This window comes from Mobula birostris, chromosome 19 (assembly GCF_030028105.1).
Source record: "Mobula birostris isolate sMobBir1 chromosome 19, sMobBir1.hap1, whole genome shotgun sequence".
Taxonomy (NCBI): domain Eukaryota; kingdom Metazoa; phylum Chordata; class Chondrichthyes; order Myliobatiformes; family Myliobatidae; genus Mobula; species Mobula birostris.
The window spans coordinates 21,369,558-21,397,126 of NC_092388.1; the positions used below are offsets into that span (position 1 = coordinate 21,369,558).

Consider the following 27,569-nt stretch of genomic DNA (forward strand, 5'->3'; position numbering starts at 1 on the left):
TTAAATCCTATCATTCATTATTTCAATTCATTTTTGATTTCTCTTTATGATATGAATTTTAACAGGCTACTTGCCAATATTCAATATTGTTGTTACTGGTAAATTACAGCCAATCAGGAAGAACTTGGTATTGGAATATTCTTTTCTGTTTTTCATGTCTTAAATTTGAGGACTTCTTTTCTTTACTCACTTGTCTGAGTTCTAGCCTCCTTGCCTACCAACCCATCTCACTAGGCAGATCAATGAGTTGCTGTCAGAGTAGCTTGGATCATTGACACAGCATCCTCTCTATACCTGTGGTAGAGGGAATGAATACTTAGGGTGGTGCAGATGATAATATTTAACCATGCTGTTTTATTCTTGTTAGTGTTAGTCTCTTGAATCTCATTTAGGCAGGTAGACAGCATTCCATCACACACTCCTAGCTTGACCCTTATAGATAGTGGAAAGGCTTTAGAATATTGGACGCTGGATCGCATACTGCAGACACCCAGTCTCTAGTCTGCTTTTGTGGCCATGATAATTACATAGCTGGTCCAGTTATGTTTCCAGCTGACAGTGACTCCCAGGGTAGAGGATTGAGTGATGGTTGTACATTTGATGGTCAAGGGTTGAGGCTAAACTCTTCCGTTGGAGATTTTCTGCTGCTTTTATTCCATATATGTCAGTAGCTATTTATCAGCCCATGCCAGAATGCTGCTTCATTGCTGAGGACTCACAGTGGAAATGTGGTATAACCGTCAGCACATCCCCGTACCTCACTTCTGACTTTGTGGAAGGCCATTGAAAAAGCGGCTGCAGATGGCCAAACCCAAGGCACTGCCCTGAATTCTGTGCCAAGGTGTTGAACTCATACATATGAACATCTATTGACCTAATTCTTGAAAATGCCCACAGTCTTGTTGGGTAAAAGAGTTGAAAACTTCCCTTAACCCTTGTGCAAGAAATGATAAGGAAGATTCGGAATTCATCCTTTCAAAAGGTAAGGCTATGATTCTTGTTCTTCTTCCTGTATAGCCTAGTACCAATAGAGGAAATAGTTTCCTGATATGTATCTTACCTATTTAGTTTATTGATTTAAAAAATTCAATGAGATTTAGCAAGAAAACAAGAGAATGGGAGTAGGAGTAGACCACAAGACCACTCATGCCTGCCTTACTGTTTCATGGCTGAACTACCCCAGGCTCAACTCCGCTTCTGTACCAGTTCCACATCACCCTCAATTTCCCATTCCTTCAAAATGTTATCTACCTCCAGTGATTGCAAACCTCCAAGGTAGAAAATTCCACAGATTTCACCATCCTATGTAAAAACAAAATTCCTCCACACTGCCCTTGTGCCCACGGCTTTGTCTCCTGGGTGATAGGACAATGATACCTAATGTAAACAATGACAACTTTACCATTTTAAAGGTGAGTCTCATCACAGTTGCAAGAATTATATTGCAAAACTGGAAAAAACCCAGATGTCCCACTGTAAAGGAATGGACTGAGGAAATGATTAAGATTTCATCATATGAACACATATTAGGAAGAATTAACAGTGAGGGAAAAGTGCATGATGCGTGGGATCAATTTTGGTTGTGTGTTAATTTAAACTTAAATTAGAACTTCTTTCTGTCTCTAAGTTTTACTTGCTTTCCTGTCATGGGATGGCTGTGTAAATATGCTGTACTGTATCTGCTCTGTGATATGCTGTGCTGCTTTGTAAAATAAGAATAAATAATAATAAAAATTTGAACTAAAAAAAAACAAAATTCCTGCACTCCTTGGTTTTAAATGGCCGCCCCTCATCTTGTAACTGTGGCTCCTTGTTTGAGACTCTCTCACTAGTGGAACTGTCCCAATATCTACCACCTTAGGATCTTGTACATTTCAGTAAGGTCACACCACATTCTCCTAATTCTAAGCAACTCTCTGTCCTCCAAACTGAGGGAATATTAACAAAATGTTTTCAACTGCCTCTTGGCATCTTGCCAAACATTGTTGTCTCAAGATCCCTGAAGAGGTCCCTGAACCCATAATCTTTGATTCAGAGGTTATATTGCTACCTTCTAGACGGCAGCACAACTCTTTTACCAGCGAACTAATGAACTGAAATAAAAAAGTGAAACCTATTGTTCATTATAGTGCACCATAAGACCTGGTAGTCAGAAGTTAACCAAATTCACTCTCTAGATTAACAGAATTAAGTCATTGGATCTCGTGGAAATTTTACAATCTGGCATTGCTTTTTAAAAAAGAAATCAAATAACACGTAATGAAATTGAATTAGAAGGAATATATTGCATTGATAAATATACTGATGGAAAATTGCAGCAAGAACATAATTTCTGCGTGCTCTGTGTTATTTTAATGCATAGTGAATTCTCCACTGAATTGGTTCATATTATCAAGCAGTTCATTGTTCCATTCTCTGATTCCTTCCCCGCACCTACCCCAGGTTAAGTCTCAAGATGTAACTTGTCAAGGCTGCTTTTCAGGGTATGAAGCTTGAAATAAGATAGATATATGAAAGGACATAAAGATCTACCTGCCTACTGGATCCAGCATCTGCAGAATTCCTGTTGTTTATATCATTGCATATTATGTCTGTATAACAAATCTCTACTGGTGAAGGTGTTCTACAAAATATCCAGTAGGCAGGTAGATCTTTCTGTCCTTTCATATATCTATCTTATTTCAAGCTTCATACCCTGAAAAGCAGCCTTGACAAGTTACACCTTGAGACTTAACCTGGGGTAGGTGCGGGGAAGGAATCAGAGAATGGAACAATGAACTGCTTGATAATGTGAACCAATTCAGTGGAGAATTCACTATGCATTAAAATAACACAGAGCACGCAGAAATTATGTTCTTGCTGCAATTTTCCATCAGTATATTTATCAATGCAATATATTCCTTCTAATTCAATTTCATTATGTGTTATTTGATTTCTTTTTTAAAAAGCAATGCCGGATTATAAAATTTCCACGAGATCCAATGACTTAATTCTGTTAATCTAGAGAGTGAATTTGGTTAACTTCTGACTACCAGGTCTTATGGTGCACTATAATGAACAATAGGTTTCACTTTTTTATTTCAGTTCATTAGTTCGCTGGTAAAAGAGTTGTGCTGCCATCTAGAAGGTAGCAATATAACCTCTGAATCAAAGATTATGGGTTCAGGGACCTCTTCAGGGATCTTGAGACAACAATGTTTGACAAGATGCCAAGAGGCAGTTGAAAACATTTTGTTAATATTCCCTCAGTTTGGAGGACAGAGAGTTGCTTAGAATTAGGAGAATGTGGTGTGACCTTACTGAAATGTACAAGATCCTAATGTGGTAGATATTGGGACAGTTCCACTAGTGAGAGAGTCTCAAACAAGGAGCCACAGTTACAAGATGAGGGGCAGCCATTTAAAACCAAGGAGTGCAGGAATTTTGTTTTTTTTAGTTCAAATTTTTATTATTATTTATTCTTATTTTACAAAGCAGCGCAGCATATCACAGAGCAGATACAGTACAGCATATTTACACAGCCATCGCATGACAGGAAAACAAGTAAAACTTGGAGACAGAAAGAAGTTCTAATTTAAGTTTAAATTAACACACAACCAAAATTGATCCCACGCATCTTGCACTTTTCCCTCACTGTTAATTCTTCCTAATATGTGTTCATATGATGAAATCTTAATCATTTCCTCAGTCCATTCCTTTACAGTGGGACATCTGGGTTTTTTCCAGTTTTGCAATATAATTCTTGCAACTGTGATGAGACTCACCTTTAAAATGGTAAAGATGTCATTGTTTACATTAGGTATCATTGTCCTATCACCCAGGAGACAAAGCCATGGGTACAAGGGCAGTGTGGAGGAATTTTGTTTTTACATAGGATGGTGAACCCCCCCCTCCCCCTCCAACTTTCAAATCCCTTACTCACTCTTCCTTCAGTTAGTCCTGACGAAGGGTCTCGGCCTGAAACGTCGACTGCACCTCTTCCTACAGATGCTGCTTGGCCTGCTGCGTTCACCAGCAACTTTGATGTGTGATGCAATGATATAAATTGTCTGGGTACACATTACTCCATTCCTTTTAATGTCATACCATTGTAACAAGAAATTTCTTGGAGCTTTACATTTTAAAAAAGGATTGCTTAACTGCGTTTTAAAAAGATTCTAGTAATGAGAATGATTGCAGAAATGGTATTCTAGTCAATAATTATTGTTCAGGAAATATTCTAAAACAAATTATCCAGTTGTTACTGCTTGCTGTGCACAAATTAGTTGCTACTTTTAGGTAATGGCTTCAAACAGATAAATGCAGAACAGGAACATCACTCCATTAATCTAACTGAATCTTGCAAAGAAATGTGTAACTCAGAGATCCTAAGTGTAGTCACTTTACCACAAAGAGACCTGAGTAAAGTGCTTTATAGCACAGAAAGTGCTATATAAATGTCAATATTTTTAAGAAATGGCAGAAAGTACAAGAGCCATTTTAGGCCTTTCAGTTTGCTGTATATTTGCAAATTCATTGCCAGTGATGAAAATAAATGAGCTCAGTGGCTTGTAGTCAGTTAATATCAGATCAGAAAATAATCTGGAAATTTTTAAAGATTACATGCAACACAATGCGGAATGGAAAACGGAAAACTACTGAAGTTCACCACAGCATTCCGCTGCCTACAGCTGTATTAAATGGAGATTTGGCCTGCAGTTATTGGACAGCAGAAAACTTAATAATGTGTACTTCTCAATCCCCTTTGACAATTAGAATCAGGTTTATTATCACCGACATATGTCATGAATTTTGTTGTTTTGCGGCAGCAGTACAGAGCAACACATGAAATGTACTATAAATTCCAATAAGAAAAATATATAAAAAGGTTAAAAAATCTGTACCTCACTTATTCTGTCATGCATTGTTCTACCTTTGCTTTGCCGTTGACCTTAATACCTTCCCGTCTTGAAGCATTTTGGTTACACTGGTTTCACTGCTTTCCATTAATTTTATCTCATTAAGTCGTGCCTCCAGTTTCAGAGACTGAATGGGAATTCAGGGAAGAAACAGCATTTGCACCAAAGAAAAGTGTAATCCCAGAATGGGAAATATTTTAGCCAAGGATATTCATGTGACTGAGGTGAAATGACGTTGGCATAAATCCTAATCTGGGACCTGAACAGTAAACTCTAGGTATAAGTGAAGCACAGCTAACTTTCAGATGTGATGTTCAACTGAGACCCTATCAGTACTCGTTCAAAAGATCAGATGGATGCACCTTGAAGAAAACAAGGTGTCCCGATCAATATTTACCCTCATACAAAATAAAACTGGCTGCTTTGCTTTCCCTGTTGCAACAGTGACAATTTAAAAAGTACTTCATTACATTGGGATGATGCAGAATGACAAAGTAAGTGCAGGTCTTCACCTCTAAGACTACTGTCACCACTCAAAGTAAACACGTTGCGTCTGGGAGGAAACTGAAGCACTTTGAGGGGGATAATTTTGATATACCATTTTTGCATTTCAAATTTAAACAGCCAACCTTAGTTGCATCATAATGAGTTAATTTGCTTTTTTTGTATAATTGGCAGTTGATATCATGTATTTATGATTGACAGTTTTTTTCCCATTTTAAACAAACTGTCACACTGCAACCTTAGGTATTAATTTTCTTCCATTACAATCTTTTGCATATAAACTCATCATCTAACAGGAATAATTTGACAAAGCACGTACAATAAGCTATAAGGCCACTAATAATAGTAATGCGGCAATTTTTCACATACTGTTCTGATTTCATCTAATTAAATACAATTGAAACTGTTAAGTGAACTAAAATAGCTCCAGTAATGAACAAAAATTATTATAAATTCATTTCTAAAAGCTTGCTCCTTTCATTTTAAAAGAAAACCTGATATAAACATCACTGATCAAACCTCAGGAGAGGAATAAAATTAAAATTAAAAAGGTGGGGGGAGGCGAGGGGTAAGAATTGGGAGAAAAGGACCACCTCCTGATAGAATTGGTTACCCAGATGATTCTGATGCCTGTGAAGACATCTGTATAAATTAATGAGGGAAATTAGAAATTGAGGAGGCAAAGAAGGGGACAAGTCGGGGCTATGAAATGCTGGTCACAGCTATTGCTGAGACTCAGGAATTGTTACCTTTGATGTTGAGTTCAAAAGATTGGAATGTGAGCCTTTGGGACTCAATGTGGCTTCTTCTGTTGTAATCATGGTAACCGAGAAGGTGGATTACAAACATACAACAGATGCTGAGGGTAGAGATATCCAGCTCATTGTCTACAACTAGAAATGGACAGCTGATGGTAGCAAGGTTGCACCGTACAGATGCAATTAACAGTCATAATATCTAAATAGCTCAGCATTGTAGCAAACTGAAAAAAAGCTTTTTTTTTTCCGTTTTCCACTCTCTATAAGCTCACTTGACTTAAACTAAAACAAATGTTTGACTGCATATTCTGAGCATCCTCTCCTGGCATTTTTGCAGCGTGAACTGAAGTCGCAAAGGTGCAGGATGGTTGGGATGTGGTGTGTACGGGCCTAATCGAGGAGCTGGGGCCCGAGCCATACAGCGAGGAACAAGTCGATGTTTGACTGATTTAAGCACCGGGCCAGATCACAAGGGTCGGGTATGGGCTGAATTGAGGCAGCAGGGCCTGGGCCTGAAAGTGAGGAACTGTTAGGCCGATTTAACTACCCACCCAAATTGAAAAGATCACGGTGTCAGGGCCAGAGACAAGGGACAAGCTGGTGTTCAGATCGCTGCTAAGCAAATCTTACTCATCTATACGCTGAACTGAGGCTATAGCCTGCAACTAATAGGCTCCTGGATCGGTTGACACTGGCTTTGTGGCTGCGAACTCACTTTCAAGAACGTCAGTTCTGAATGTCGTTGCTTACTTTTTATTGTTTCTACATTCTGCTCTTTTTTTTGCACATTGGGTGTTTGACGGTCTTTTTTTTAAACTGGTTCTATTGGGCTTCTATGTCTTGTGGCTGCCTGTAAGAAGCTGAATCTCAAGATTGCACATACTATACATAATATGATCATAAATATACTTTGAAGTTATTCATTGTGTGACAGAAGATAATAAAAATAACATTGAAGATTTCAACATTAGTTTGCTCAAGGATGTGAGTATAATGTAATGCCAATGGGGAACGCATATTAAATACTTTTTTTCTTTTCAAATCTTCTTATTGTTATATTATACAAAGGAAATAACATGAGTACCTTGAAGTAACAACACTTACGTCTCAAAAAGACATAATCTCGAAGATTGAAAAAAAAATTTGTGATAACAAGAAAACCTACTAAGCAGAAAAAGTGAGGAAAAAAAAGAACCCATTAGGAGCCATGCACCATACAAAAAGCTTCTAAAAATAAACATCAAACCACCAGCAAGAAAAGAAAATATACCAAAAAATTTACAGTTAGATTGTGGAAAAAATCTATCAATTAGCTCAAATGATAATAATGAGGAAATGAGCCCCATCTTTTCTCAAAATCAAATAAAGGTTCAAAGGTTCGACTTCTAATTTTCTCCAAACTAAGACATAGTATCACTTGAGAGAACCATTGTGACAAAGTGGGAGCTGATGTATCCTTCCACTTCAACAAAATGGCCCTCCTAGCTATCCATGAAACAAATGCAATAACATGTTGGTCAGACACAGAAATACCATGAATATTTTGAGGAATTATTCCAAAAAGCACAGTTAACTTATTAGGTTGTAGATTAATTTTAAGTACTTTAGAAATTGTTGAAAAAACCAACTTCCAGAACAGTTCCAATATAGAACAAGACCAAAACATATGTGTCAGTGTAGCTATCTCAGTTTTACATCTATCACAATGACTATATCAACATTAGAAAAGATTTTAGAAAGTCTCTCCTTCGTCAAATGATAACGATGTACAATTTTAAATTGAAGCAATGAATGGCTAGCACAAATTGAAGAAGAGTTAACCAACTTCAAAATCTGCATCCAATCCTCAGTCATAAAAGTCAAATTCAGTTCCTTTTCCCAATCCTGTTTAATCTTAGATAAAGGACGCTTATCCTATTGTAATAAAAAATTATAAATTCTTACAATAGAACCCTTGATCAAAGGATTTGTACTCATAACAGGTCAGCCTCCAATATGAAGATAATAAAAATAACATTGAAGATTTCAACATTAGTTTGCTCAAGGATGTGAGTATAACGTAATGCCAATGGGGAACGCATATTAAATACTTCATGCTCTCCATCCCACTTTTGGGCAGACTTTGTAGAGGCCTGACAGTGATGCAGGTTTTTGCACATTCAGCTTCAAATCAGCGATAACCATTGGTATTGTGAGTAATGAGCTGGACTTGATTAATACTTGGCAATGCAGGAGATCATCATCCCCAGTCCTGCTACGGTCTCAGTTCTCAGTAGCAAGGTGAACTTGGAGAGTGAACTGGAGATAAGATCTGCAGCTCAATGATTTTCTGATTGTCAGTTCCTATGAGCACCACTAACCACTGAAATGCCTCAACATTTTAACAATGTTGGCATCAAAATCAGAGAGTTAAGTTACACTATGATAAAGACTCCCTTTGATTGCATGGAGACTGTATCGAAAGTGTGCAGTTTTGCAGACACAGAATCTCTGGAATTCTCCACCTCGAGGGGTAGTGAAGGCCTGATTGTTTATTATAAGGTGGAGATAGATCAGTATTTGAAAGATCAAGGAATTGAGGACTATGGAGAACTGGCAAAGAAGAGACTATCAGCCTTTGTATGGCGAGGCAAGCTTGGGGGGGGGGGTGGTTCTATTTACTTGCGGCAGATAATCTTCCTAAGTACTTGAAGCAGATAGGATAGTTGAGCTTAAAAGGACACATTAATATGCAGGGAATAGAGGAATGTGGATCATGTACAGACAGAAGAGATTTAATTTAATTTGGCATTATGTTCAGCAAAGACATTGTAGGCCATAGAGCTTATTCCTGCACTGTAAATAACATAAAATAAAATATTGTAAAGATGCAGCACAGAACAGGACCTTCTGGCTCAACGAGGTACACTGCCTAGCAACCCATCTATTTAACACTAACCAAATCACAAGAAAATTTACAATGATCCATTATCTTACTAACCAATATCATTGGTCATACCAATGGGAGAGAGCTAAGATGGCACCAAAGGGTGACTTCTTCAAGCTCATCTGTGAAACAGCTTAAACTGCTCTCTTTAATGTCTCTTTTTTCCTTTTCAAGGTGGCTGGGGTTCTGTCAATGTCCATGATCTACAGATGCCCTCGAACCGCGGTTCTTCGTGGCAGTGGATTCCCGCTCTTGGAGTTCGTTGACTGGCTGTTGTTGATATCTCCAGGAGTAGCCTGGAAGATGTGTGCCTTCAGGGTGCAGCCTTGGCAGCACCCTGCGGACTCAATTCCTCGCTGGTGCAACCAACTAGAACTGTGCAGGAGATCAGAATATCGAGGTGCCAGGTATGGCTGTTGGAGGCCTCTACGCTTGGGCGATCACTCCCTCAATGGGGGTGGGGGCAGAGTCTGCTGGTTCTTGACTCGGGTGAGCTTGAATAGGCATCACTTCAGACTGTAACATCGTCACAGCAAACTGTTGGTCTCCCCTCTTGCTGTGGAAAGGGTGACACCTCTCTGTTCCTTGTTAATGAGAGAGAGCCTGTGGTATGTCAAAGTGCTGGGTTATGGACTGTAGTTTTTGACAGACCTAGATCACAGTCACTTTGGGGGCTTCACTATTGCTTGCTCAGTGGGTGGTGGGCATTGAAGCTTCTGCTGGAACTGGTGGTGGTGGGGGGGGGGGAAGATTGATGCTTTGCTTTTGCTTGTGCATGGGGGGGGCTTTAGGGTTCCAAAGTTTTTGTCATTCATCCTTTGGGGTTTTTCTTATGTTTCATGAATGTCTGTGAAGAGTACGAATTTCAGGTTGTTTACTGTATACATTCCCTGATATCAAACCAGTGCCCAAGAACAGCAGGGTGATCTGCCTCAATGACTATCGCCCAGTGGCACTCACATCATCTGTGATGAATTGCCTTGAGTGGTTGATGATGGCTAGATTCAACTCCTGTCTAAGCAAGGTCCTGGAGACATGGCAATTTACCTATTGTCACAATAAGTCCACAGTGGATGCAATCTTACTGGCTCTCCACTTGGCCTTGCATCACCTGGACGATAATAATACCTACATCAGGCTGTTGTTTATTGACTACAGTTCAGTGTTCCACACAATCATACCCTCAGTTCTAATCAACAAGCTCCAAAACCTAGGCTTTGTACTTCCCGCTGCATCTGGATCCTTGACTTCCTCACTTCAAGACTGAGTGGATCAGAACTAACATTTCCTCCTCACTGACAATCAACACTGGCACGCCTCAATAATGTGTGATCCACCCACTGCTCTACTCTCTCTACACCCACAATTGAGTGGCTAGGCACAGCTCAAACTCCATCCATAACTCTGCTGATGACACAACTATTGTCGGCAGAAATTCAGATGGTGACAAGGAGATGTACAGGAGCAAAATACATGAGCCGGTTGAGTGGTGTCGCAGAAACAATAATGCATACAACATCAGCAAGACCAAGGAATTGATTGTGAATTTCAAGAAGCAGAGCTTGAGGGGACATACGCCAGTCCTCATTGAGGGATCAGCAGTGGAAAGGGTGAGCGGTTTCAAGTTCCTGCGTGTCAACATCTCTGGAGACCTACCATATTTTTGCAATTACAAAGAAGGCACAACAGCAGCTATATTTCATTAGGAGTTTGAGGAGATTTGCTATGTCACCAAAAATGCTCACAGATTACGGTGGAGAGCATTCTAATTGGCTGCATCACTGTCTGGTATGGATGGGCCACTGCACATGATTGGAAACAGCTGCAGAAAGTTATAAACTCAGTCAGCTCCATCATGGGTACTAAGCTCCCCAGCATCTAGGATAACTTCAAAAGGCAATGCCTCAAAAAGGCAGCATCCATCATTAAGGACCCCCGTCACCCAGGACATGCCCTCTTCTCATTGCTACCATCAAGGAGGAAGTACAGGAGCCTGAAGACACACACTCAGTGTTTTGGGAACACTTTCTTCTCCTCTGCCATCAGATTTCTGAATGGACGCTACCTTAGTATTTTTTCCTCTCTGTTTTTGCACTACTTACTTAATTTTTAAATGTACTACTTCCTGTACAAGTTATTGTTTTTATTTATTATGTATTGCAATATACTGCTGCCACAAAACAACAAATTTCACGATATATGCCAGTAATATTAAACCTGATTCCAATTCTGATCACTGGTAGGTCTTTGGACTCTGGGAGGAAACCCATGTGCACACAGGAAGAACGTACAAACTGCGTCAGAGATGACATCAGAATTGAAATCTGAACTATGTCACCTTGAGCTGTAATAGCATTGTAGTAACTGCTACTTTACCGTGCTGCCCTTAGCTCTGTGTTCTAGAACCATAAATAATGTTCCAGATGCAGACTCACCAACGTTTTGCACATGTGTAACATGACAACCCAACCCTAGTACTCAGTGCCTCATTCAGTGAAGGTAAGCATGCTGTCTGATGTCTGCCCGCTTCTCTACCTTTAAGAAACTATGTACTTGTACTCTTAGGTATCTCTGTTCTAAAACACTCCCCAGCACCCTGTCACTTACTGTGCATGCCCCACCCTGGTTTACCTCCCAAATTGCATCACTTTGCGCTTGTCCAAGTTAAGTTCCATCTGCTATTCCTTGGCCCATTTTCTCAGTTGACCCAGATCCTGCTGTAACCATGGGCAAGTTTTTCCACTGCCCACCACACCACCAATTTTGGCGTCATCTGCAGACTCACCGACCTTTGCTTTGTTGCTCCATGTTTGTGGCTTTTGGATCAGGAAACTGGTGGAAAGGCCCAGGATTGAAACTTTATGGTGAAGACTCAGAGGTGCCGTCATTCTGTTAACTGCAAGGATTTCCATTTAGTGTCCACCATTAGAGGAACACTACCCAGGAATAGTAGCCTTATTTTATAAACATTAACCTATTTTGCTCAATACAAACACCTACGTCAGGTTGCTGTTCATTGTCCATAGCTCAGCGTTTAACACCATCATTTCCACAGTCCTAATCAATAAGTGACAGAACCTGGGCTTCTGTATCTCCCTCTGCAATTGGATCCTCAACTTCCTAAACGGAAGACCTAATCTGTGTGGATTAGTGATAATATCTCCTTCTCGCTGACAATCAACACTGGCTCACCTCCGGTGTGTGTTCAACCTGCTGCTCTATTCCCTCTATACCCATGACTGTGTGGCTAGGTATAGCTTAAACGCTATCTATAAATTGGCTGATGATACAGCCATTGTTGGTAGAATCTCAGATGGCGATGAAGGGTGTACGGGAGTGTTATATACCAGTTAGTGGAGCGGTGCTGCAGCAAAAACTTTGCACCCATTGTCAGTAAGACAAAAGAGCTGATTGTGGACTTCCGGAAGTGTAAGACGAAAAAACACATACCAATCCCTACAGAGGGATCAGAAGTGGAAAGAGTGAGCAATTTCAAGTTCCGAGACGTCAGGATCTCAGAGGATCTAACCTGGTCCCAAAATATCGATGCAACTATACAGAAGGCAAGACAGCAGTTATATTTCAACAGAAATTTGAAGAGATTCAGTTTGTCACCTAAAACATTCAAAAACTTCTATAGATGCACCATGGAGAGCATTCTGACAGGCTGCATCAGTGTCTGGTGTGAGGGAGTTGGGGGGTGGTGGCCTACTGCATAGGACTGAAGCAAGCTACAGAACGTTGTAAAATTAGTCTTCTCCATCTTGGGTACTTGCGTCCACAGTATCCAAGCCATCTTGAAGAACTGGTGCCTCAGAAAGGCAGCGTCCATTATTAAGGACCCCCATCACTCAAAACATGCCCTCTTCTCATTGTTGCCATCAGGAAGGAGGTACAGAAGCCTGAAGGCACACACTCAGTGATTCAGGAACAGCTTCTTCTCCTCCGCCATCTGATTCCTAAATGGACATTGAACCCATAAGCACTACCTCACTATAGATATATATATGTATATATATATATATATTGATTTGCACTATTTTTAATCTATTTAATATACATATATATCCTTGCTGTAATTGATTTCCTTTTTTCTTTCTATATTATCATGTAATGCATTGAACTGCTGCTGCTTAGTGAACAAATTTCATGGCACATGCTGGTGACAATAAACCAGATACTGGTTCCAGTTCTCCATGGGTGTTGTCTGGTTTGCTCTATTCTGCTAAAACGTTCTGATTTAATGTTGAAATCTTTTGTAGTTGCTGGTCAGGTGAATCCAGTTGGAGGATCACAGCATCTATCAACCATTTCAGGTTTGTTTACCAACATGTTTGAACTCATCAGTTTCTATTTCTTAAGACAGGAAAAAGAAATAAAAGTCTCTTTCCTTCCTTTTTGAGTTTTGATATATTGATAATGTGGGAGGAATTTCATGGGAAAACAAGGTGTGACTGATATAAACTCACCCATTTTCACCACAATCAAAAATAACTGTCTGAAAGATGGCACTGATTTGAATATATCACAACAAAATCCAAAAGAGAATTTAAAAGAAATGTTTTTTTTTGAAGTTTTGAAGGTAAGAATAGAGATGTCTTGTTCCAGATACATGAGGCATCAGTGACACGACAGATTTCATCTCCCTACCCAAGAATGGGTACATTTGCGATTAGAGGATGCAGCAGAGTCACAAAACATAGAACACCACTTTCCCCACTCTGACCATCTCAGGAGAGATTAAGCAGGCTAGTCTGATACTTCCTTGAGTTCAGAAGAATGAAAGGTGATTTTGGTTAAATGTACAACATTCCGAGGAAAGGTTTCTCTGGATTGGAGTGTCAGGGACCCTGGGTCACAGTCTCAAAATAAGAGGTAAACTATTCAGGGTAGGAATTATTTCATCGAAAGTTGGGAGAACCTTTGTAATTCTTATTCCAAGAGGGCTGTAGCAGATTTGGTCTCTTGATTACATTCAAGAGTGCTCTCTCTGGAGTTTTGAGTATTGACAGCCCTGAGAAATTACGAGGCTAGTTCAGGGAAGTGGTACCAATATAAAAAATCAGTTCTGATATTGTTGAACAAATGAGAAGTCCGCTCCTTCCAATACTTTTACCTTCTGTAAACAGAGTTTGGGTGGCACGATGGAGATACGTCTTTACCTAGGCAGCTGTAAGGTGCTCCTTCCCTCCGCGAGCCTGCAGGTCACCCTTGGACAAGGTGTGGCACCTGCTTAGCTGCCCCCTTCCATGGTCAGGGTCACGTGAAGCCATGGGAGCAGGTGGTGGATGGTCTTATGATCAGCTGCTCCACATCACAACTCCTGATTATGCGACCACAGACGCCAGGCAGACAATCTCGGAAAAATATTGACAACGGCTGGGGTCACCCATCTTGTAAAGACACTGCCCAGAAGAAGGCAATGTCAAACCACTTCTGTAGAAAAATTTGCCAAGAACAATCATGGTCAAGACCAGGATCGCCCATGTCATATGACACAGCACATGATGATGATGATGATGATGATGATGATGTACACAGAGTATTGAAAACGTGGAATCTGTTACCATGGGGAATGGTTGAAGTGACTAATTGTCACTTCAGGACATCCTGGATAAGGCCAGGAAGAAGGAGGGAAAGTGGGTCATTCTATAAGTGTCAGGAGAATGAAGTGGAGCATAGCTGTGGCATGGAACTGATGAGGTGGATTGCCACTTTGAGATCTGTATATTCTCTACTTTTATTTCTGTGCCCAGTTCTATCTGTACCAGCACAGAAGTAACAATAGTAAGCAGATCCAAGTGCATCTCCATCACCAGATTTTACAGGATACATGGAAATAAGCAAATTATAAAATAGGAACATATTAGATGGCAAAAAAATGAGAATATGAACACCAAGGGAAATAAGGTCAGGCTGGTATTGACTTACTTTGGATATGTGCATTTTTCAAATTATTCTTTGTTAAGAGCTGTTCAACATTGGGGAATTTTCTTTATCCATAAAAATAAGCCACCTATGACTGCGTTCCTGTACATGGTTCTAACTCCATAATCAAGTTCGCAGACGACACCACGGTGGTTGGCCTGGTCAGAGGGGATGACGAGACAGCCTACAGGGACGAGGTCCAGCACCTGGCTGCGTGGTGTGCCGACAACAACCTGGCCCCTAACACCCAGAAGACCAAGGAGATCATTGTGGACTTCAGGCATGCTAGGAGCCACACTCACATCCCCATCTACATCAACGGAGCTGTAGTGGAGCGTGTAACAAGCTTCAAGTTCCTTGGTGTCCACATTTACGAGGATCTCACCTAGTCCCTGAACTCCTCCATCCTGATCAAAAAGGCGCAACAGCACCTTTACTTCCTGCAGAGCATCAAGAATGCTCACCTCTGTCCCAGGATACTGACAGACTTTTACCGCTGTACCATTGAGAGCATACTCACCAACTGCATCTCAGTGTGGTGTGGCAATTGTCCCGTTTCAGACTACAAAGCACTCCAGTGTGTGGTGAAAACTGCCCAGTGGATTATTAGCACCCAATTTCCCACCATTGAGAACATCTACCATAAACGCTGCCTGGGCAGGGCGAAAAGCATTATCAAGGATGCATCTCACCCTAACCATGGACTTTTTACTCTCCTCCCATCCGGTAGGCGCTAAAGGAGCCTCCACTCCCACACCATCAGGCACAGGAAGAGCTTCTTCCCTAAGGCTGTGACCCTGCTGAACCTCACATCACAGCGCTAAGCAGTATTGCACCCATATTGTACTGTCTCAGTACTTTTATATTTGTGTGCTGTAGCACTTACTCTTTATTCGCAGTTATTTTGTAAGTAACACTATTCTTTGCACTTCTGGTTAGATGCTAACTGCATTTCATTGGCTTTGTATCTGTACTCGGCACAACGCCAATAAAGTTGAATCTAATCTAATCTAAGATATAGTGTTGCTGTGATATCAAAGAAAGACAATAGATACAAAGGAAACAGTCTCTAAAGAACATTGCACAGAAAATACATTGCAGTAAGATGGCCCAGCATGTAAAAAGTCCACTTAGAGATGTAAAATTTGTATTTAATGTAAGAAGAAAACAAAGTACTGAAGAATTCAAGATAAGAGGTTACAGTCTCAAAAGTAGAGCTAGGTTGAATTGGAATAATTTCAAAAGGCCGCTACATTCACAAAGGTTGGTAGTAATCAGGAACTATAGCTTCCTGATTACAGCTTCCTTTTAAGTCAGGCACTGATTTAGTAAAACATCCCAAGGTATTTCACAGGTGCAATTTACAAACAAATTTAACATGCAGACTTGACCAGGCAGCCAAAAGTGGGTAAGAAGTAAGCCTCAAGGAGGAGCAAAAAGTAAAAGTAATTGGGCAAAGAATTTCAGAATGCAGGACCCTGGAAGTTGAAGGCATGGCAGCCATTTGTGGAGGAATGGATGAGTTCAAGAATTACAGATTTCTCAAAGGGTTACAGGATTGGTGAGGATTCTACTCAGGATTAGTGCAAGGAGAGGCTATGGATGAATTCCGGAACTTCTGGGCTGGGAGGCACCATAGGTCAACAAGACAGGGATGCTGAGTGAATCAATTTGAGGAAGAGTTAGGACAGGGGGCAGATTTATGGCACTGCTAATGTTTATAGAGGGAGACATCAGAGAATCAGGGGTTAGGGAGCTGGGGGGGAGGTTGGTTTGAAAGTTGAAGATACAACTGGTAGGGAATTGGGGTGTTAGAACAAATGGGCATTGGGGGAGATGGGAGAAGGTGAGAGGCCAAAAAATGGAACAGTAGAGTTTAGAGCAAACCATTGTGCTAAGTTAAGATGGGTGCAAAGGATACACCAATCCTGACCAGAGTGATGTTTGTACAATTGGTGCCATCTCCATTCTAGTTTTATATGGAATGACATTAACATCCGTACAAATCACACTAGGTTGTCTGTTGGTGTCCACTGTTGGGCAGATTCTGAATGACTATATTTTAACACCCCAGTTAAACTGTACAACTCCCTTATTTTTATCTTTCTGTTTCCCCTTAACCAAACAGCCCCAACCCTTACCCACCAATCTCATGCTAGATACACCAACCTTCTGATCTCTCAATTGTCCAAACCCAATTACTCAAAGGTTTGATATTCAAATCACTAGCCCTTTAAGATCACCAGAACCAAACAATCACCTACCCTCTGCAGATACCTGATGTTCGACTATCCCAATCACCCTCTGTCCACATCACTAAGATTTTCAGATTTCCCAGTGTCATACCTCTACTTGCTAACCATTCTTCTATATAGATCATTGATTGTGTCGGAGGCCCTAATTTCCAAACCACTTGCTCTTACATTTGTTCACTGTCCCTAACTGCAGGCCCTGATGCTCACAGAAGATCCCTGTCTCACTCCCAAACCCAATTCCTAATCTCCCTCTTGGATCATGTCCCCAAGCTCCAATCATTAACAGAGGTGCCCTTTTGAGATTATGTCCACTCCCAAAAACCTATTTCAACCAATTGCCTTCCTTGTTCCTCTCGTCCAGGTCCACCTGTGTACAGCCCTCTCATCCAGTGTCCCATTCTGGCCTCAGACCCAGGCAGGACATCATCCACTGTAGTAAATTGTAGCCCCCAGTTACTGAAATCTGGTAGTGGGTTCAGAATCAGAAACAGGTTTATTCTCGCCAGAACATTTGATAGTGCGTGGCAGAAGTACAGTGTAAGACATAAAAAATTACTATAAGTTACAAAAACTAATAAATAGGGCAGAGGACAAATAATGAGGTAGCTCATGGGCTGTTTAGAAAACTGGTGGTGAAGGGGAAGTAGCTGTTCCTAAAACTAACATGATCATCAGTGCCCTACTTCAAAGTTTGCTCTGTGCATGTGCTTCTGTGAGTAAATTAAATGTAGTTAATATCCACACAAGATGCTTCGGTACTATTGGTGAAGCGAATAATAATAACTTGCTCTCAAAAGATTAATTTAGCTTCAGGGACTACAGGGAGTGAAATAATAAGCAGAACCACCTCACAGTCAACACATCAAATATCCTGCAGTTGATTTCTGAGTGATGTGCAATTACACTGCCAAAGAATGTGATACTTCCTTCAAACTGCTGAACCTTGGAATGTAGCCAGTATCTTTATGCAGAGATACAGTCAAAACACAAGTAAAAAAATAACATTTAACCAAACATGAACCTTGTTTGAAAAAGATTAGCTTCTTGCAGTTTGACTCAGAGTGAAATCGGGCAATGAAACTATCACTTAAAAGTCAAATAGAAACATAGAAACATAGAAAATAGATGCAGGAGTAGGCCATTCAGCCCTTCGAGCCTGCACCGCCATTTATTATGATCATGGCTGATCATCCAACTCAGAACACCGCCCCAGCCTTCCCTCCATACCCCCTGATCCCCGTAGCCACAAGGGCCATATCTAACTCCCTCTTAAATATAGCCAATGAACTGGCCTCAACTGTTTCCTGTGGCAGAGAATTCCACAGATTCGCCACTCTCTGTGTGAAGAAGTTTTTCCTAATCTCAGTCCTAAAAGGCTTCCCCTTTCTCCTCAAACTGTGACCCCTTGTTCTGGACTTCCCCAACATCGGGAACAATCTTCCTGCATCTAGCCTGTCCAATCCCTTTAGGATTTTATACGTTTCAATCAGATCCCCCCTCAATCTTCTAAATTCCAACGAGTACAAGCCCAGTTCATCCAGTCTTTCTTCATATGAAAGTCCTGCCATCCCAGGAATCAATCTGGTGAACCTTCTTTGTACTCCCTCTATGGCAAGGATGTCTTTCCTCAGATTAGGGGACCAAAACTGCACACAATACTCCAGGTGTGGTCTCACCAAGGCCTTGTACAACTGCAGTAGTACCTCCCTGCTCCTGTACTCAAATCCTCTCGCTATAAATGCCAGCATACCATTCGCCTTTTTCACCACCTGCTGTACCTGCATGTCCACTTTCAATGACTGGTGTATAATGACACCCAGGTCTCGTTGCACCTCCCCTTTTCCTAATCGGCCACCATTCAGATAATAATCTGTTTTCCTATTTTTGCCACCAAAGTGGATAACTTCACATTTATCCACATTAAATTGCATCTGCCATGAATTTGCCCACTCACCCTACCTATCCAAGTCACTCTGCATCCTCTTAGCATCCTCCTCACAGCTAACACTGCCATCCAGCTTCGTGTCATCCGCAAACTTGGAGATGCTGCATTTAATTTCCTCATCCAAGTCATTAATATATATTGTAATATATATAGTTTCATCCAAGGTGAGATTAACATTTTCCATTCTGGCTACTATTAATGAAGATAACATAGTTGTGGCTGTGCTCCATTGTGCAGAATCTCATTTGATATGCAGACTGAAGCCTGATCTGTAAGTTTCTGGAGACCTGCTTTAGAACAGGAATTGGTAATTCAGCAAAGAAAGGGAAAAAAACTTTGTATTTTATATTGCTTTTCAGGTCTTGAGATTTAGCTGCTTCTGAAGTACATCCATTGTTGTGATACAGAAATTAAGAGATTTATGTTGTGTGATTAATTTTCTAAACTGTGCCTCTATCAAGGAAAGGTCCAAATCTGATTCAGAATCACAGAACTAACACTTCCACACGATCCACTACGATAAATATGCCAGTTCTGTCTGCTGATAATCTTCATATCTCCCTCATTGGTGATTCCGAGTTCAAAGTTCAAAGTAAATTTATTATCAATGTATATGTCAGCATATACTACCTTGAGATTCATTTACTTGCAGGCATTCACAGTAAAACAAAGAAATACAATACAGTCAATGAAAACTACGCACAAAGACTTGCAAACAACCAATGTGCAAAAGAAAACAAACTGTGCATAAATAGATAGATAGATAGAAAGATAAATAATAAAGAACATGAGTTGCACTGTCCTTGAAAGTTAGTGCATAGGTTGTGGATTCAGTTTGGAGTTGAGATGAATAAAGTTATCCACGGTTTAGGAGCCTGAACCTGGTGATGTGGAACCTAAGGCTCCACCACCAGGTTTATCCTTCCCGAGGACTCATTCATAAGGCCAGTGATGTTGTGGGGATGGAACTGGACTCTCTCACGGTGGTGTCTGAAAAGAGGATGCTGTACAAGTTGCATGCCATCTTGGACAATGTCTCCCATCCACTACATAATGTACTGGTTGGGCACAGGAGTACATTCAGCCAGAGACTCATTCCGCCGAGATGCAACACAGAGCGTCATAGGAAGTCATTCCTGCCTGTGGCCATCAAACTTTACAACTCCTCCCTTGGAGGGTCAGACACCCTGAGCTAATAGGCTGGTCCTGGATTTATTTCCTGGCATAATTTACATATTACTATTTAATTATTTATGGCTTTATTACTATTTAATTATTTATGGTGCAACTGTAACGAAAACCAATTTCCCTCAGGATCAATCAAGTATGACTATGACTATGACAGCAACAGGAAGAGAGCATGGCTTGGATGGTGGGGGTCCTTAATGATGGATGCTGCTTTTTTGTGGCAGCACTCTTTGTAGATATGCTCAATGGTGGGGTGACCTTTGTCTGTGACGGACTGAGTATCAGAACATCAGTAAGTTCTTGGATATTCCCCAGAGGTTGAGGACGGTTTGCTTTCACTCCATATTTGAGAGTCCTGACTTAGCTGATGAAGCCAATTTGGTACCTGCACACAGCACCACAGATAGAGCAGAAATTGCAAGGTGGGTGGATAAGTACCTTGGGAGATGGTGCAGTCTTTAATTAACAACAATCAACATCCATGTGTTCTGATCATATGAACTTAAGGTTCCTAGACCCAACCTGATTGCTCATCCATTTTCTGCAGATGTAGATAACACATTCGCAGTAGGCTAGGGGTTGTTACAATTCTCCAATGAGACTTGTCCACCTTCTTGAATCTTTTCTTCTATCCACCATGTAATCTCTTGGCAGGACCAAGCTTGGAAGATTGCCTGTATCAGGAGTCCAGTTCAGAGATGCAAGTGATGCCTGTTGAAACCAGTTGAGTGGGAATGGACTAAACTCTAGAATGGAGATGATGTGCTTTGATGGGCTTCCCTTATTATTTGAGTCAGCATTTTAAACTATCAACAGAGATACTTTATTCATCAAAACAGCTTACATAGCCAGCTTCCTTTCAAACAGCCTCCTCCTGGAAGACTTTCACTAAATCATGTTGCAAAATTAAGCACAGTTAGACTAATAAAATAATCATTAAAGAGATTACAGCATTAAAAATCAAAATGAATCAGCATTATTGTATATATCTCTCCTTTAGTAATGACGTAAAGGAAAAAGAAAGAACAAAAAAAATCCAAATAACTGTCAAGGTTCTCGGTGTTTTACTTTAACACAAGGTCCTTGAGACATTTTGTGTTTTTGGTTTGATGTAGTTTAAGGTTCTCTGGAAGGCTACTGTTGAACTGAGATTTTCTTGCTCTGCAGTGTAAGTGGTACACCCACTGATCTGGTTCAGGCAAAGAAACAACAACGACACCCCCTCCGCCGTGACCTTGTGTGATCTCTGATACGCTTTGCGCTTGGTCACCACTGCTTGCTGGCACATCAGGTGCCAGTCTGCCGCAGGTTTCGATCTCACCGTGGCACTGACTCTCAGGGGTGACAGGTGCTCAGCACTCCTGTCGCGGTGCGCTTAGCTTCTTTGAGCCACCTTCATTTGCCTTCCTGCATCTGTGGGTTCAAGCAGCCTTTTCGTTGTTGGAGTAGAATTTGAGCTTGTCTACATTTGGGCTAGATCAGGGGAAAATCAGGATGGCCCTGAGCTGGTCTTTTTCAGCAGCTCCTTGGCCACCTTCGGCATTCTCTGCTTTTGTGTTGCTGATAGATGAACAAACTGCCAATCGTTGAGACTTCTCTAAGTTGTCTGCTGGGAACAGTGGCCCATTACCAGCACCATGGGAATACTGTAATAAGGCAGACTGTCCTTTGATGTTGTGAATGACCACAACTTGAGTAGTGTTTTCTAGGAGGTCTACCTCCTACTGATTTGCAAAATAATAATCTGACAGCACATTCAATTTCACATGAAGACAAAACAGATTGGACCTGTTCTTTGTCCTCGAGCTGGTAATGTGCTTCACATGATGCTATATTGTTCAAGGAGATTTAAGAATTTAATAATGTAGGACTGAACTAGCTACAGTGATGGTTAATAAGCCACAGGAGATAAAAGATTAGATACAAGGAAAGAGAATTCCATAACACTCTTGAATGAACCTTTGGAGAATGTATTTGATTTAATCAGTTCCTTGCAATCCATCTAGAAATTTAATAATTGGCCCAGACTAGTTCTTTAAATGTAACCAAGAGCAGGGAGAATCCTCTGATACTTTTGTAACGGATATAAAATTGTTAGCAGATAACTGCTCATCTTTGTGCACCTTACACTTTAACTTACCACTACAACCCCTGTTCCAACATTTGATTATGGTTTCTTAAAATTCTTCTAGAAAAACCCAAATTAAACTCAAGGAACATCCCATCTTAAGCCAAAGCACATTACAGACTTCAAGACTTCAAAATGAATGCAACAGTCTGAGACAATCATCCACTCAGGCGTTGTTCTGTCATCAAAGGTAACATGCTAGGATGCTTGAAGAGGCTTTAGCACAGCAGCAGTAGAATTCCTTCTTCTCCTCCTGTCCCAAATAAAGAATTGTAAAGCGCTTGTGCGTCTTGTAAAGCCTAGTCATCATATGGGAGTCCAAGCATAAGAGGATGAACCCTGGGCGCCCTCCCAAGACTATGGTCAACATGCTCCTAGAAGACAGGGGCGTGACTAATGTAGATGAACTGAACACACTGATGAGGGAGAGGGAGAAGTGGAGAGCCCATCATCATGCCCAACGCTGGCCCCCTAGGCCGGAGTTGATGTAGTAGTAATAGTAGTGTGTGTTGATTACTGCCATCCATAGCTCACTTTGGCTACCATGTTCTTAAGACCTAGAGTACTTGTCTCTGCAGAATTTAAGTATGAAATCAATGGTATATTTGAGGCATACCAGGCCATGATGCAAACAGTTAGGATACTCTCCACTGCGCATATATAGAAGTTTGTCAATGTTTTCGGTGACATACCAATTTACACAAACTTCTAAGAAAGTTCAGGCACTGTTATGTCTTCTTTATGATGGCATTTATGTGCTAGTCCCCAGAGACATCCTCTGGTAACACCAAGGAACAAAGTTACTGATCCTCTCCACCTCCAATCCCCTAATGAGGACTGGCTCTTGAACCTCCGTCTTCTTCATCCTGCAATCAATAAAAAGCTCTTTGTTCCTGCCAATGTGGAATGAAAGGCTGTGGCACCATTCAAACAGATTTTCAGTCTCCGTCCAATATGCCAATTCATCACTGCCTTTGATTCGACCAATAACAGTGGCATCATCAGCAAACAAATATGGCATTGGAGCTGTACCTAGTCATAGGTACAAAGCGAGTATCAGAGATGCCGTTCTTCACAGCTGAAGCATTAAACAAAAGCCCTGTTTGACCTGTCAGATGAATGCAAAAGATCTTACTGCATCATTTAAAGAAGAGCAGGGATTATCCTCGACTTCCTGATTAATATATTTATCCTTTAGTCAACAGCCCTGAAGTAGATTCTGTGATGTAAGACAAAGTACTGGAAATGCATGTGGAGAGAGAAACAATGTTAATGTTTCAGGCCGATGACCTTCAGATCTGGAAACAGATAGGAAGTGAGCATGCTTAAACTTTCAGAAATATGTGAGGAATGAAGAGTACGAAGATAACCTGATACGTAATGTCCATTTCCCTGCTGCTGTAAATGCTGCCTGATATGGAGACCAGTTTCTGTGCTTTTTATTTCAGGTTTCCAGCATCTGCAGTTTTCCACTCAAACAGGTAGAGTCATACAGCACGAATACAGGCCCTTTGGCCCAACTCATCTCTGCCAACCAAGATACCTTACTGAGCTAGTCCCACTTACCCGCATTTGACTGATATCCCCCTAAATCTTTCCTATCCATGTATCTTGCCAATTGTCTTTTAAATTTTGTTATTGCTCCATATATTTTGCATGAATAAGTTGCCTCCTAGGTCCCTTTTAAATATTTTCCTTAAACCTATGTCCTCTAGTTCTACATTCTGCTAATGTGGAAGTCTGTTGTATTGGCCTAACTACATCCCTCGAGATTATACTCACCTCTGTAAGATCACCCCTCATTCTCCTGCGCTCCAATGAATAAAGCCCTAGACTGCTCAATCTATCCCTACAACACAAGGCCCTCAGTTGCTGGTAACATGATTGTAAATATTTGGACTTTTTCAAGCTTAATGGAGCCTTTCGTATATAAGGGTAACCAAATCTGTACACAATACAACCGGTGCAACCTCAACAACATCTTGTACAATGGCAACAAAACATCTCTGCTCCTAGATCCAATTGCTATAAGGCCAGTGTGCCACTTTCTCTTGAAAGTAGTTGACATTAATTCTTATTACATTACTTTTTTTGTAGAATCTTGCTCTGCAAATTGATCACTGATACATACATTACAAAACTAATAATAGCTCCAAAGTACTTAATTGGCTGTAAAACACTTTAGCAGAACCTGAAATCAGGAAGATTGCAGTAGAAATGCAGCCTTTTACATTCTGCTCCCCGATTTCCTCAGTTTGACAGAATCAGAGAAAGGGAAGAATGTGATTAAAACTTCAAACCAAACAATTTAATTTGCAGAAGAATCTAGCTACTATTTTTTAAATTGATTTTATACTTTGAGGAAAATAATTTGGTAAAGATTGTAAATAGACAGTTGATTAACTTTTAGGGCCATAGTTTTTATACAGTATATTGGCATTATCATTTGGAATGAGTCAGTATACCAGAATAAGTAGTTTCATGAACATCAAATTTCCCCATCTGAACAAGAATGCATCTTATATTCCATCCATCTTATTGGACATATAGAAATGTCAAGCTTATAGTGTTGCATTTTCATTGTTCTGTCTACCCTGCCTGAAGTCAGAATGCGAAAGCAACCAGTACAAATGATAAACATGAGAAATTCTGCAGATATTGGAAATCCAAGGCAACACCCACAGAATGCTGGAGGAGCTCAGCAGTTCAGGCATCATCTATGGAAATGAATAAGCAGTCGATGTTTCAGACCAAAACTGTTCTTCAGGACTGTACGAATGATGGCATATGGAAAAAAAAATGGACAGTTTTTCCTCCCAGGAAGAGATTTTGGTACCTGCAACTGATTTCAATGTATCTGATATAAAATTGCTAAAGTAATGTACCTATGGTGTAAATGAGCTATCAAACATGTTGACTAAGAAAGATTTACATCACTATACACAGAGCATTAGGATACAAGCAATGCACACAAAATACTGGAGGAACTCAGCAGGCCAGGCAGCATCTATGGAAGAGAGTACAGTCAATGTTTCAGGACGAGACCCTTTGGCAGGACTGTCGAAAGAAAGATGAGGAGTAGATTTAAAAGGTGAGGGAAGGGGACAGAGAAACACAGGGTGACAGGTGAAACCAGGAGGGGGAGGGATGAAGTAATTAGCTGGGAAGTTAATTAGTCAAAGATATACAGGGCTGGAGGATGGGGATCTGATAGGTGAGGATAGAAGGCGGTGGAAGAAAATAAAAGGGGGGAGGAGCACTGGGGGGAGGAGCACTAGAGGGAGATGATGGATAGGCAAGGAGATGAGGTGAGAGAGAGAAAGGGGATGGGGACTGGAAAAGGAGAGGGTGGGGGGGGGCAGGGGCAAGGGACCATTACCGGAAATTTGATAAGTTGATGTTCATGCCATGAGGGTGTAAGCTACCCAGACAGAATATAAGGTGTTGTTATTCCAACCTGAGTGTGGCCTCATCACAACAGTAGAGGAGGTCATGGTTTGACATATCAGAATGGGAATGGGAAGTGGAAATAAAATGGGTGGCCACTTCTTCTGGCAGATGGAATGTAGGTGCTCAGCGAAATGGTCTCCCAATCTATGTCGGGTCTCACTGATATACAGGAGGCCACACCAGGAGCACCGGGCACAGTAGGTGACCCCAACAGACTCATAGGTGAAGTGTCGCCTCACCTATAAAGACTGTTTGGGGCCCTGAATGGCTGAATGGTAGTGAGGGAGGAGGTGTAGGGGCAGACGTAGCACATAAGCGCCAGGAGGGAGATCAGTGGGGAAGATGAATGGACAAGAGATCCATGTAGGGAGCGATCCCTGCAGAAAGCAGAACATAGCGGGGAAGGGAAAGATGTGCTTGGTGGTAGGATCTCATTGGAGATGGCAAAAGATCTGAAGAATTACGTGCAGGACGTGGATGCAATAGACTGCCCCAACAGATTCACAGGTGAAGTGTTACCTCACCTGGAAGAACAGTTTGGGATCCTGAATGGAAGTAAGGGAGGAGGTGAACAGGCAGGTGTAGCATTCTGAGGCTTGCAGGGATATGTGCCAAGAGGAAGATTAATGGGGAGGGATGAAGGGACAGTGGAACCAGGGAAGGACCGCACTCTGTGGAAAATAGAGAGATGGGGAGAAGGTAAAGACATATTTGGTGGTAGGATCCTGTTGAAGATGGCGGAAGCTTATGTGGTGGTAGGTGAGGACAAGAGGAACTCTATTCCCTGTGAAGGCAGCAGAAAGACGGTGTGAGCGTGGTTGTCCAGCAAAAAAAAGGAGATGTGGGTGAGGACAGCGTTAATGGTCGAGGAAGGGAAACTCCATTCTCTGAAGGAGGAAGACATCTGATGTCCTGGAAAGGAAAGCCTCATCTTGGGAACAGATGCAGCAGAGATAAAGGAACTGAGAAAATGGAATAGCATTTTTATAGGAGACAGGGTGGGAAGAGGTTTAGTCAGGATAGCTGTGGGAATTAGTAGGTTTATAAAATTTGCTGGTAGACAATTTGTCTCCAGAGATGGAGACCGAGACATTGGAAAAGGGGAGAAAGGTGTCAGAAATGGCCCAATTGAATTTAAGGGCAGGGTGGAAGTTGAAGGCAAAGCTGAATGGCTGGAGAATCAATCAGTATTGCTTGGCAGGTCACAAAGCCAACACCTGGGAATCAAGACTCAGCCTTTTTAAAGTCAGAGCACATTCTTACAGCAAAAGGTTGTGATTTGTATGCAATAGTTTTCTTTCTTTTAAATTCTGATCTAAGGCACGTATTTCACCTATTTGTGTATGTGAGGAAAGTCTTCTAATGGTTTGTGATATTGTAATTGGTTACTTTTTGGCAGAAAGAAGCCTGGCGTACCTTCACTGGGGTTTATAAATATCAGTCCTTTGAAGAAGCCTGGGACCGTCTGCTATGAAAACCTACTTTAATAAATGCAATCTGTTGTGATGTTTACTGAAAGGTTTGGTTAATCTTTTGAAGAATTTAATTGGCCTATGTATCAGTTAATTTGGATAATTGATGCTGACAGA

The 27,569-nt window shown here is 41.1% G+C and overlaps 1 protein-coding gene and 1 long non-coding RNA gene across 4 annotated transcripts in view; one reads left to right on the forward strand and one right to left on the reverse strand.

Moving 5' to 3' along the window:
* nek11 (NIMA-related kinase 11) overlaps positions 1-27,569 on the reverse strand; it is a 355,541-nt gene that overhangs the window by 46,783 nt on the left and 281,189 nt on the right. The gene's annotated exons all lie outside the window — the stretch shown is intronic.
* Positions 707-27,406, forward strand: LOC140212472 (uncharacterized). The gene is made up of 3 exons (XR_011889725.1): positions 707-982; positions 9,261-9,575; positions 27,380-27,406. It is a non-coding gene; the product is annotated as an uncharacterized lncRNA (long non-coding RNA).